The sequence below is a fragment of the Leptonychotes weddellii genome, chromosome 8 (genome assembly GCF_054177405.1).
Source record: "Leptonychotes weddellii isolate Sample4059 chromosome 8, ASM5417740v2, whole genome shotgun sequence".
NCBI lineage: Eukaryota > Metazoa > Chordata > Mammalia > Carnivora > Phocidae > Leptonychotes > Leptonychotes weddellii.
This window is the reverse complement of record NC_138376.1, coordinates 52,583,082-52,596,492: the sequence shown is the minus strand read 5'-3', so window position 1 is coordinate 52,596,492 and position 13,411 is coordinate 52,583,082. Positions and strand designations below refer to the sequence as shown.

The window sequence follows — 13,411 nt, the reverse complement described above, 5'->3', positions numbered from 1 at the left end:
AATACTTATTTTAATTTCTAAAGTAGATTTTATTCTTTGTAACTCTAAGTTCTTTACTATGCAAGATACTGCTTTTCTTCCTAGAATTTGAGTTTCTTTTTTTTTTTTTTAAGATTTATTTATTTATTTATTTATTTGAGACAGAGAGAATGAGAGAGAGAGAGCACATGAGAGGGGGGAGGGTCAGAGGCAGAAGCAGGCTCCCTGCCGAGCAGGGAGCCCGATGCGGGACTCGATCCAGGGACTCCAGGATCATGACCTGAGCCGAAGGCAGTCGCTTAACCAACTGAGCCACCCAGGCGCCCCTAGAATTTGAGCTTCTTAATCTTCTGTGTATGCACAATCCATGGGAAAATGTTCCTAGTAAATTCCTACGGCCTTCATCCATTTTCAACAGGCAATGAGCAGACAGGTCTATATTTCTGTTTTTTCTTTTTTTTTTAGATTTTATTTATTTTTAGAGAGAGCACAAGTAGTGGGGACAGTAGGCAGAGGGAGAGGGAGAAACACTCCCCATTGAGCAGGGAGCCGGATGCAGGGCTTGATCCCAGGACCCTGGGATCATGACCCAAGCCGAAGGCAGAAGCTTAACCGACTGAGCCACCCAGGTGCCCCTATATTTCTATTAATTTCAAAAAAAAGCAAGGAAAAGTTCATCATCGTTGTCATTAGCAAGAAATATAATAAGAATTAGAAACCTTTGAATTAGGCTAACAACAGTGTCAACTACTAAGTGTAAAGTATAAATAAAAGAAGGTGAAGATGAATTTTGAAGGGCAGAATTTTGTTTGTACATTTATTTTACTTCCATCCCAAAATCACTTCTATGTATATGCTTTCTACAAAAGGAAACAGAAACTACTTATTTCTTGTCTTTAGATGGGTTTCCTGAAGGAAAGGATGGAGTCCAAATACCAATACTGTTGATGCAGTTGCCTAGGACCTTGGCCCCCAGAGAGATGGTAGGTGGAAGGATGCAGAGCAGAGCCTGGCCACTAGGCCCTCTGCTGACATGAAGCACCCATTCCTTGGGTGATGCTGTAAACATTCAGAGACCAGAATGGGTGGAGGTTAGATGGAGGAGAAAGGTGGAACCAGAAGGAGAAGCCTCACTCTAGTGAGGTAGGGTCACCTACATGTACCTTTGCATTTCCATGGCCAAGGGAGAGTCCTAGCATAAATAAATAAATGGACAAGTAAAGTAATAGTAACTTCCACCACCTGTTGAAAAGTGCCTAAAACCTCAATATTCAAGTATGGGCCGTTTAATTTAAAAACTCTGATATCTTAAAATCCAGAGACTTCTATATATGAGTGGAAGGAGGTGGGGGAGCCTGAGTGGCTGTAATATTTTAATCTGTTCTTAGTTATACATAGTTTAGGAAAATGCATGATTAGAGAATAAGAGGGTTCAAGCCTGAATGGTTCAGGGTAGCTAAGAAAAAATCTTAAAGATTTTATTTATTTATTTGACAGAGAGAGAGACAGCAAGAGAGGGAACACAAGCAGGGGGAGTGGGAGAGGGAGAAGCAGGCTTCCCGCAGAGCAAGGAGCCTGATGCAGGACTCGATCCCAGGACCCTGGGATCATGACCTGAGCCAAAGGCAGACACTTAACGACTGAGCCACCCAGGCGCCCCGCTAAGAAAAAATTTTAAACTTTAATTGAGACCAGTCCTAAACTGTCCACCACTCAGAAGGAATTAATCCTTCAAAGAGTTAAAACTAATATGAGGAAGATTATAAAAACTGATTAGGGTACAGACATCCAGAGCTGCGCTTTTGGGTGGGGAGACTTTTGTGGCTCTTATCCAACAGGGCGAGAGCAGCCAGCATTTCTCTGGTTTTGAACTAAGTTTTTTTGTGAACATTTCCAGGGTTATATAAGACAATATATAGGATCTGATGTATTGGACACAAATGAGTCTTATTCTGCCATATTTGTTTTTAATTCCTGATTTTTTTAAATGGATTTACTGGTGCTCTTTCTCAAATAGTGGCAAGAGTTTTTAGCCTCAAGCAAATTTATTTAGTTTCATCTTTCTAGATTAGTAGTTCTCTGCCAGGAACATATAGCAAAATCATTTGATAGATTTTGCAAAATGCACACACTCAGCACCCTCCCCTTCTGAATAAGAATTGCAAAATGAATGGAGCAAGAGGCAGTCCAGGTATGTGGGGTTAGAAGAAACTGCCCTGATAATTCCACTGCCACCTTCTCATTTTGAGAATTGCTGTTCTAAGTGGAACCAACCGGTACTGCTCAATTACCAGGAAACAAGCAAATAGTTTAAATAACATTGAGTCTCACTTAAACTGGCAAAATTGTTCAGCACCTTGTTGGGATAAATCTGCTTTACCTTCCACATAGGTTTCATCTAGCTGGTATCTTGCTAAAAAAGGAAGCCTGTGTATCCAGGCAGTGAAGTGTACTATATTGATGCTTGTTAAATACCCTTCCATTGATGCATCCTTGTAACTAAGATTTTGCCATTTTTGTGCTTTGCAGAATTTTTTATGTTTTTTCATAGAGCTCTGAGCAAAAGACTGGATGTTCAAAGTTGTGCTAAGGTTTAAGACCTCTTTCACGTATTCATTCAATTGTTATTTGAGGTTGCTTGCCTAGTATGTACTAGTCACTTGCCATTTTTAATTTTAAGTGGTAAGATTCCAAGACAAGTAGGGGATCTGTCACTTTGAGAAAAATTTATGGAAGTAAAACTATTTTCTTTTGGTAAACAGTTACTGCTATATAATGTCTTCACAGGGTGTAAGGCTTGGTATTTAACTGTTTTAATTACAAAGTACCGTGCCTATTTGCGACTAACTTAAAAGAAGTGGGTGTCTTGGTGAGAAGTTCACGAGGTTTAGCTGTAGCTGAATTTGGTGAACTGACTGGAGCTCTAGTCGGCAATGGTATATGTGAATGCCAAGTACTAAGAATTTCAGGAATGTAGAATTGCACAGCACTGATAAAGTTTGCTTTGTTCCCCTGTGTGACTTGACCCATTGAGAAAACGTGGTTCCCTAGGAAGTTTTAATAGTTCAAAGTCCTTAGTTAATAAAGAAAAAGGCCTCAACATAATTCAGCTTGTTTTCACCTGCTGCCTCAAAGATTAACTTTCTTAACCTTAATGGGATAGAGTTACCCTTTGCTTTGAAAAAGTAATTTATGGAGCTCTTCACATTTGTTAGTTTCAGTAAACATGACACTGTTTGTGTGGATTCTGTTTTGGTTTTGGGTTTGGTGTCACAAACTACTAAGACTTCTGCAATCTGAGAACCTTACGGTTACTTCATCTAAAAAATCTTGGGGAAAGGCACACCCACTATCAACTTAATCTTTCACTAGACTAGGAAGCATTTTGAATTCCTTCAGGAGAGTAGTGACTGATAGAGCTTAGCCTTCACTTTTCCTCATTTATTTTCATAAGAGAATGAGAATGGAATTCAAAACATTCAAATTTGGAGTTAATGTGCGTCACTCTGTTGCGAGTGATAGGTTCTGTGTTTTTCCAGTGGGGAACTTTGATCCACAAACTGATGTATGCCTGCTATAGACCTCGTTATTTCTTTCCATTTCTCTCCTGATTGTTGCATATGCTTTCAAAAACCATCTGACTATACAAGTTGTCTCTGGGAGCAGATTCCAGAGCAACAGTGGTATTAAAAAAGCACGTAAGTCTTTTTTTTATCAGAATTTATAATGTTTGAAATAGACTTTTTATATTTTCATTGAGAGTCTAAGCTCACTTAAATTTAGTATTTAATGTTAATGTGCACTTTATGTTATTAACATAATTTAATTTCTGTTTTTGGTCATTTTCACTCAGAGAAGGATTTTAATTGCATAATACATGTTGGAGCCCTATTAAGTAATCCTGCTTTGTTTGTTTCTTAGCTAACAATAATGGATGAAAGCAATTTGCATACATTGTCTTAGTCTATCACAAAATCCAACAGACATGAAGCTTTTTGTTTTGATTTTGAGACATTTTCTATAATATTTCTGTGTTGGAGTGAGAATTTAGTAATGTACAGAATCACTGCTTGTACATCCTAGAAACACCTGCTAGGGACCAGTCTTTAGGTTAACCAGACAGAAAGAAGGTATATCCCTCTTGACAGTGAGCGACTGTAAACATCCTCGACTGGAAGCTGTGAAGCCACAGATGAGCTTTCAGTCGGATGTTTGCAGCTGCCTACTGCCTCAGACTTCAAGGAGCTACTTTAGGAGCAATTATCTTGTTAACTAAAACAGAATACCTCGCTTTTCCTTTTATTCATTTTTACAAAGCTTGGGTGAAAATGATATAAATTAAATGACTTTTAAACCATCTCTTTGCATCTTAGAGGACTTCAGGGCAGGAGGAGAGGTGCTCTGTGTGTGTATAGAATTTGCGATATCAAAAAGAGAAAAGAAAAGCAGGCAAAATATCCCTGAGAGAAGTGAGGAAATGTATTATAGTCTTTTTGTTCTAAAAAATGTGTACTAGGGTAATATTTCACAAGTCGCTCTAAAAAGGTGATTTGTCCCACTATTATATTTATCTATAATTTCAAAATAGGTGTCTTTTAGATCCATTCACAAACATCTCTATGAATGAAGTCTAAATTACTTGAAAAGGGAAAAAATAGTAAAGGCCAGAATAAAGAGTTAATTCATTTTCACATTATTGAATTAAACTTTCTATTTCCTTATAGGTTCAGTCTTTAAGTAATGAAGTAGTTTTCAATTTAATGAAGTGCCTAAGATGATAAACCAATATTTGAAAAATCTACCTGTTCTTATTTTAGCTGATGAAAATAGTATTTTAGGCCATTGTTGATACTGTTTCCATTCAATTGAACTGTTAACCTTGCTCTATGTCATAGCACATATCTCTTTAAAATGATGCATGCATCAAATGCTACTCTAACTATATGAAGGCAACCTAATACTTTTAAAAGAATCCTGTTGTGGACCTCTGTGAAGGATCTAATAACTTGTCCTTTTTGTAAATCTATGTTCGTCTTATGGCAGATTTGTTTAATATGAGACAAATAGTAGAAATGAGACATCAAAAGGAGAGGAAAATGGCATCCTTTGTCCTCTAAAACATAGTATTTTCTAAACATGCAGTATTGTCATTAACATAGAATTTATAGTTTCTGTTTCCTATTTAATACCCACTCATGATGTCAGCAAGAGGTGATACTGAAACGGTGTGACCACTATTTAAATTTTGACCACTATTTAAAATTCGACCAGACTACAGTTGAACATTCTAATTAACTGGGATGGAAGGAGACATGTATAGAAATGCCTTTAAATTTCTCTCATACATAAAGCCATCAAGTGAAAAACCTCAATTAATTATGCTGGGCCATGAGAGGTTAGCACGCTGCCCCTGAAACAGAGGTGGGAGGGATGGAGGCTTTCCATCTGCTAGGCCCTGGGGTCTGGAATGGAGAATGCAGTTTGTTTTTTAATAGGTAAACTTAAAACACTTAGAGCAAATAACTCAGCTGTGTCCCACAGAACTTAACCACATTTCCTAGGTAAATAACTATAGATCTGGAGAAATGGGTAAATTTTTCCTAGTTCTTTAACCTTCACTTTCTTTAGGTTCTCCTCCTATGTCATTTCATATCCCCTTCCTCGCCTCACTGCCCTCTAAATGTTCCATTTCCCACCTATTTAGTTATTTCCTTCATTTAAGTGATTACTTATTAGAATATTTTAATTTGCAAAAATTACAACTTTCTCAAATGTTTTTTTAAAAGAGAGAAATACAAACCTCCAGAAAACATGCTGGGTAGTTTTGAAAGTAATACTTGTAATTTATTATGCCTTGGGCCCCCTATTTCACTAGAAAAAAATCTAAAATGTTACTCTAAGATAACATCAAAAGTATGCTGTTTATATTTGGAATAAGATCTGGATGCAATTTTTTTATTTCACAAAAATATCCAACTTTTAAAATTTACAGTGTTACATATCTACAACTACATAGACAAAGTTATTATTCACTTAAGTGGGATAAATTAATATTTAGCATAAATTAGAAACTCTTGCTAATTGCTTTCATGTGGTTTTCCCTCTTTACAATTTTTTTTAAATTTTATGTTCATGTTAGCATAGTAAAATATCATATATGATTAGAACATAAAATTCTTGAAATGGGCCACAGCTGGTCAGTTACTGTGACTAAAACTTTGTTAAATGTGTGCTAGATAAATGTAATATGACTGTTGCTGTGAAGTTTATAATGTAAAACAAAAAATAGCACCACACTGAGTAATCATCATAACTATTGTATATTTAGTTTTTATTTGTGATTTGCAAAAATAAAAATTGGTACATCCCTAAAAGGGAAAATTCTATAGGAAGTGTAAGAGGTCTAAAAGTGGCAGTGGTGACTCATTTAAATGATACTGATTTTTCTTGACCATAAAACTCTAATTTGAACCTGAACTCCATTTTGTAGTGATGCTATCCATAATATTACACATGTGTGAAATCTTTCCTCTAGTAAAGAATGACTAAAACCAGAGGACAATGGGAGCAAAGGAAGCCGAATAAGAATATAGTCCTGCATGGGAATTAGTAGCTATACCTGTGAAACATGTCCTCACCCAAACAGATGCTATCGGAATTGCCTTGTATTCTTTAGCTAAAACTGTAGCTAACTGTTACGGTTGGGGATCTTTCTTGAGTGGTGTCAGTTGGTGGTGGCTTAAAAATAATAATGTAAAGATGTCAGTTGTTTTTCTGTATCAGAAGTGCAACTGGAAGTTATCTCTCTTAAATTTTTAAATGACTTACTGAATTCTTAAAGGTGGTTCTTAGTGAACACTACAATGAACAAGACTTTCTTTGTATGGTATTATATCAGAATAACTATTCTAAATAGATATAGAAGATATGGTAGATCGTATATACTGTCGTTTGTGTACACTAACTAAGCTATTAAATCATTTAAGATATTAGGGTTTTTATGATTATTGTTTTTCCCCTTCATTTTTATTTCTCTTAACGGCAAAAAGCCAGTAAATAAAATTTAAAAAAAAATATCATCCTCTGAATGTGCTTATTATTAGAAATAATAGTGAATTAAGTATTCTTAACAGGCTTCTTCAGTTGTTACACACAGACAAGTATCTCTCACTAATATACAGTCTTTAAATCTTTAGTGTGAAGGTGGTGGGCAAGTTAATGTTGCCAAGTGATACTTAATCTGCCTTTCCTAATTTGTATATCTAATTATTATATAAACTTAATGATGCAGTACTTTGAGAGTAGAGGCTTTTTAATGCAAATTAAAACGAAGTAGATTGGGGATTCATTCAGCATAACCACTAAATGTGAACTTACTGTCCCCAAAGACTCCAGTGCACTGCATGGTTAGAGAAATTAATGAATGAACTCCTTCAGGCACCTTAACAACTGAGTAAAATCAGAATCTCTCCACAGCTCTCATTTCAAAAATGACACCAGGAGATCTCACATACGAGATACCTTACTGGAAAGAGTGTTGGAAAATATAAAAGTTATACAGTACAGTAATATAAGCTTGTTATTCTCAATGTGCTTCCTTGCAGAGACTGAACTACCATTTCTGAATTTTGGATTTTGGTGTTTTTCAGTTAAAGAGTTAAATTCTTGAAAAGAACAAATGTTTATTATACCAATGAAGGAAAATATATGTAAATAAATGCCTCCTGCCATAGAAGAATAGCACTTGCAGTGAAGATTTCCACAGTAGAAATACATTTATTTGCAAGATGTATGATGTTGATGAATAGAAACTGTTGTCCTATTTAAATGATTTATTTGCACTGGGTGTTAAGTATGTTGAAATGAGTGAGAGAATTGGTAAAATTTGCAAATTCAGATATTCAGCTTTGAGTATTGATGTTTTAGACGTAATAGTTCTTTTAAGTGCATATTAAGGAAATTATTTTGCTCAATTCCTTACTCTTTAATTATTGTGTTAGATTAAAATTATCTTTGGAATTATAATCTTTCAACTATGAAATGCACATCTGGAGAATTTGATTTTGAAACATTTATTCTTTTTCATATACTTTCAGTAGCTTTCATGGCCATGTCAGATATATAGTTTTCTTTTTCTAATTTTCATTCTACTCTCCTACTGCAGTAAATCTGTATTTTGCCTAAAATAAGTTCTGACAGTCAGACATTGAATAAGAAATTAGGAAATTTGCACACTGTTTGTTCATGGGAAGAAAAATGTTCAGCTGTATTGTGAACCAATCATCTAACCTCTCTACACTTTAGCTTTAGTGGTTGGGCTGATTGTCTCGATTTCTTGTAACTTGTTCCTAAATCTCTGAGTAGTTAAAAAATTATCCTGAATTATTAGAAATTCCAAAAATGTAAGGCTAATTTTTAATAGCATAAATTCAGTTTGTCAAAATGCAGTTTACTGAAATATAATTTTTTTTGTATAGAAAAGAATCTATTCACGTTGTTGGTACAAATTCAATGTGTGTGATATGCTAATAGCTAATTAAAACCAGCTTTAAAAACGCTTTCAGTTTCCCACCTGAGATAACCCCAGGAGTGGTACTAGGAGAAGTTATGGTTATGTTTAGGGTTAGAAAACAAGCTCCTAGGGGCTGATGAGCAGTCCCATCCCCTGAATCTTGGATGTGGTAGCTCACTTTTCCTGAAGGAAATATAAAAATCCTAGGGGTGACTGATACTTAGCACTACTAATTATTTTTAAGTTAGGGAAGAATAGGGGAATACCTGTAAAGACAGAAAGATTTTTTCTTATGAAGAATGGTTAATCTGTATCTTAGATAGTACATGAGGGCCACAGTGCGTAAATGCTCGCTCTACTGCCCCTCTTTTGCATCCTCTTCTGAAAGAGGTCTTTATGATTCGGCTCATGGCCCATCTTCTGCTGTCCTGGGCTTTTCAAGCTGAAGCCACATTGCCTTTCAGTTCTGCAAACAACCTTGCTCTAATCCTTTGCATTCTGAGCCTTTGCCTTAGCTATTCCCTCTGCATAGATGGAATACTCTTATCTGACCCAGCTCTACCCCGAAACACATACAGCCATGCACACATGTACGCATGTACACTCATACTTTAGGTATCATACTTTATGTCATTTCTTCAGGGGAAGTCTTACTCCTTTCTCTTCAGGCTATGGGCTCCTTCTTTCTCCTGAGCTAGGAATCACAAGAAGCAGTTCATCATGTGAAACGCTGGGGGGGAGGTATTTCAAGCAGAGGGAACAGCAGGTGCAGAGGAGCAGAGGTTGGATCAGGCAAAAATTATAAAGTATTCTGGTTCGGAGTGAGCAAGATAGGGTCAGAGAAGTAAACAAGGGATAGGCATTGTAGGGCCTTATGGGTCACAGTGATGAGTTTGAATTTTACTGATAAGCATCACATTTTAGTACTTGTTATTGTGAAATGTTCTTTGAATTTTGGATTCAGTTTAATTAAACGATAGGACCTCAGTCATAGTGACTGCCCCTACCAGAATGTGGCTAATAGTTTTTTAAAGATGAGTAACAGCTCACTTCAATAAATACTGAATGCCTACTTGCATAAACATAGTTGACTGTTAGGGGCTAAATGATACAAAGTTGAAAAGGACTTGATCCCTGTGATTGCTAATAAGGGTGGGATGAGATAATGCCATGTGGACCAGAAACCCAGGATTACTGAAATTCTACCCTTCCTGAAAAGATCTCCCAGGAAATACATGCTAAGGAAAGAAAAGGCAAACAGTAATATCACTAAGTAGAGCACCCTCTTCAGCCCCAGTAGGGAATACTAATGAAGCAGGCTGCACTAAGGAATCGTTTATTTCACACTCCTTTAGCTTATAGCCCCCATATTGGGCAGTTCTATTTATGAGAGATCTTGAAGAAGAGAGTGTGTCTGAGAAGGTGAAAGAGAAAAACAGGGACCTATCCCAGAGCATACCTTAACACTTACTCTTGGGAGGAAGAACAGCCACGAGAAAGTTTGTCCAAATGGGATAAAGCTAAGCACATGCCTTCATGAACCTTCAGCTCAACCCCCAAAAATGTCAGCAACATCCCCCACTACAGCAACAGCCCTCCTCTTTGTGTATGTATCTGAGGCAGGAGCAGGGGAGGAAGAGGGAAGGGGGCATGAAAGGGTGCTAATATGTACCCATACTCTCCCTAGATGCCAATAGTTGCCCTCAAACAATTCTTGTTTAGATGGAGTTGGCGAAATATATGTGAAATAAGTAATAGTGGTGCATCGTGTCCTAAGTAGTGGTAATAATAGTGAAGTACTGGCTGATTCTAGATGTTCTAGATGATTTGTATTAACTCACAGTTTTGTTCTAGATGCTTTGTGTTAACTCACAGTTTAATCCTCACAATAGCCCTGTGAAATGGGTGCTATCATAATTTTACAGATAAAAAAACTGAAGCACAGAAAGGCTAAATGACTGGCTCAAGGTCACTCAGTAAGTGGCAGAGAACCTAAAATAAAAAATAAGAGATGCTGAAGGATTGTGGAAAGCATTTGAGCTATACTTTCCTCAAGCTGAGGACATGAAGTGTGGGGTGTGTTTGGAGAGAAATGTTTGAGTGCGGGGAGTGTGCATGCCAGAAAGGTGCCTGGACTGGCCAGATTGTTGCCCCATTGGCCCCTGAACAGGTCATAGGGAACCTGGAAGCCATGCAGTCAGAAATTGTGCTGGAATATTGCGAAGGTTTGGAATATGTGGCACAAAAATATCTCTTTAAGCTTATGGCAAGCTACACTTTTAAATAGTGTTGAATTATAGGATAAAGTTATTATGCAGAAATGTTTTGTTTCCCTTGAAAGCTAGAAAACAAGGAATGGCTCTCCCCGCATCTGTAAATAGGCTGCTGTTTTTCTTTCTTTTTGTAGTTGTAAAGAATCATTCATGCCAACGTAGTTAATGAGCTTCCGCAGCTGTTAAATGAAATTATATATTCTGTTCAACTAGGGCCTTCTAATGCTTCCATTGTCTCCTGGCCGTCTTGGTGTCTTCTCTAGCACCAGGATACTTCCAAATCACAATGGCGTGAGTTGTTCTTAGTCCAGGAGATTCTGAGGTCTGGGTCAGATAAGCCTGCAGAAAGAGAGGTTATTTTAGTAAAGGTAGCCATAATGGGATATTATTTTTCTATATCACAGCTGCCCTCTTCAGCAAGCACTGTGAAGAATGCTAGAGGGGAGCTATTCACAATTGTCTAAAGAGATTTTTAAAGCAAAATTATTATCCATTAAATTATACACAGACACTAACTTTCAATCTTCCAAGCAGGGCAGTTAAACCAACTACATAGACAGCTGTGGCTGAGGGACTCGCCTCCGACTTGCTTCTCTTCCTTCATGATGGTTCTTTGCTCCACACCTGTCCGAACTGGGGCTTTCTGGTCAGATCTTTTAGTATATGTTTGAAGATTTTCCAACCTCCCAGTCTATTATTGCTCTAAATTCAGACTTTCACACCTAGTCTTCCTCAACTGTTTCTCTGAAATGCTCACTTTCCTCTTGTGCACTCAAAAAAACAAAACAAAAAAAGTCGCTTCCCCATGGGCTACCAGGAAGTCATTTCTCATTCTGGTGCCACCAGGCTCCACTCTGGGTCTCTGATATGCCGGCTGCCAACCTCTCTCCCACACTGTGCTCTTGGTGGGGGTCTGCCCCCTGCTGTGGTAGTGGCACTGGTTACACCAGACACTTCTTGGTGGAAAGGAAAGTCACTCCAGATTGGGACTAACTCTGCCAGTTTCTGTCATTGCACAGGAGTTACAAAACTCTGTTGCTTCTTCATCTATGCCCCTTTTGCCAAACACCTAATTCTCTCTCCTTCTCCATTGAAAGAATATTTAGATTTCTTTCCACAAACATTTCTCTCATATATTTACCATAGGAAAAAATTATTTGCTAGGCAGTATGTGATAATCTGCTACATGAAAGACCAAGTCTACGGCCTCTGGGTTACCAAGAGTTAATCTTGGTGAAGTATTAATTTAACCAATTAAATGATATTTAAGAGTCAAAAGAACCAGTGAATAAGCATAGGAAACAAAGATATTTGTATGAGTAGATGTATGCAGACATGTGGTAGCTTACATATATTTTCCATTTCTTTGCATTCCTGACTCCCATGTGTCCCTTTCATAGGTGGCCAGTTGTTTGTTATTTATACATTTGGGCTGTTTGCATAATGGGTGTCGTTAATCTAATTGTGTTAGGCTGATCATCAGTTACATCTTTCTGTTCTTATTACTATAGCAATATATACATTCTCTTATAAGCTCTTCACTTTTGCATCTCTTCACCTTTGAAGAGGAAATTAATTTCAATTAAAAGTGATGCGGAAAATATTTTTGAAGAGGAAAACCATTGCTAAATAGAGAAGAGAAAACCAAGAGAGCTTTTCATGTCTTGGTCTCTGTTTATATTACTAAGGAGATGTTAAAAATATAGTCTGGAGCCTGTCATATATTCTGTTACTAGAGCATGGCTATCTGCTGCCACATAGGCCACTTCTGAAATATTGCTTAATAACACATTTTCAAATAATCTGATGCCATCTCTGCCAAATTAATCTCTGAACTAATGAGAGTCCTTTCTGGGCTTTACAGATCTGCTCAGAGATATGTAATAAAAGCTTTATATTCAAGGACTACTGCAGTGAGGGTATTTATGCAGCTTGGCTAGAAATACTCGCTCTCTCAACATGGTGGGTATTTAAGATGAAGACTGTCCCCAGCATTGTGCAGCACAGTAGGAACGTTGGCCTGCTGACTAAACAAATATGATTGCCAAAGTGAATTATTAAATTCCAACTGTCCTCACTTGCTAGAGAATTTCACTCCTTTCTCTCCCACACAGCTTCCTACTTTTTATTAGATGAATAGTTTTCAGCCCTTGCAAATAATTGCTGTATTTTGCTAGTCATTACTACAGCAGTTTCCCACTGTTTATATTTTGAAACTAGCACTTGGAAGAGTCCCGTTGAAGCAGAACAAATAAATATGTGTGTGCATCTGTGCAAATATTTATCTAAAATTTCATTATTAAAAGTCCCAGTGAACTTTCCGTCTAACCGCTGTGCCTTGTATCACTTCTGAAACAATCACATCATCAGGCTACTGTTACTTTACTAAACATGGGTGACTTCATTCCAGTGTTTTCCTTTAGAGGACTATTTGGGAGACTCCCTTCCAATAGAGGAAGTGGGTTGATGAGGGCCAGTGTTCTCATTCCAGATCCTTCACATCTCTGAAAAGCTGCATCCTTTGTAGAAAATAGATCTGTATGTGTGCCAAAGTGTAACCCTGATGTTCATCAGGGGAGGGAGAGGAGGTCACATATTCCTTGTCTCTTTCAGCAGTAATCCTCCCATTTGGCAGGAGTTTGAGAGG

General features: G+C 37.3%; 1 long non-coding RNA gene across 1 annotated transcript in view; it reads left to right on the top strand.

Annotated features, from left to right (window-relative positions):
* Window positions 1–99: 99 nt before the first annotated feature.
* LOC145723028 (uncharacterized) overlaps window positions 100–13,411 on the top strand; it is a 34,486-nt gene continuing 21,174 nt past the window's right edge. The window contains exon 1 of the long non-coding RNA XR_014147742.1: window positions 100–13,411. This exon is cut by the window's right edge and continues 16,019 nt beyond it. This is a non-coding gene — a long non-coding RNA (uncharacterized LOC145723028).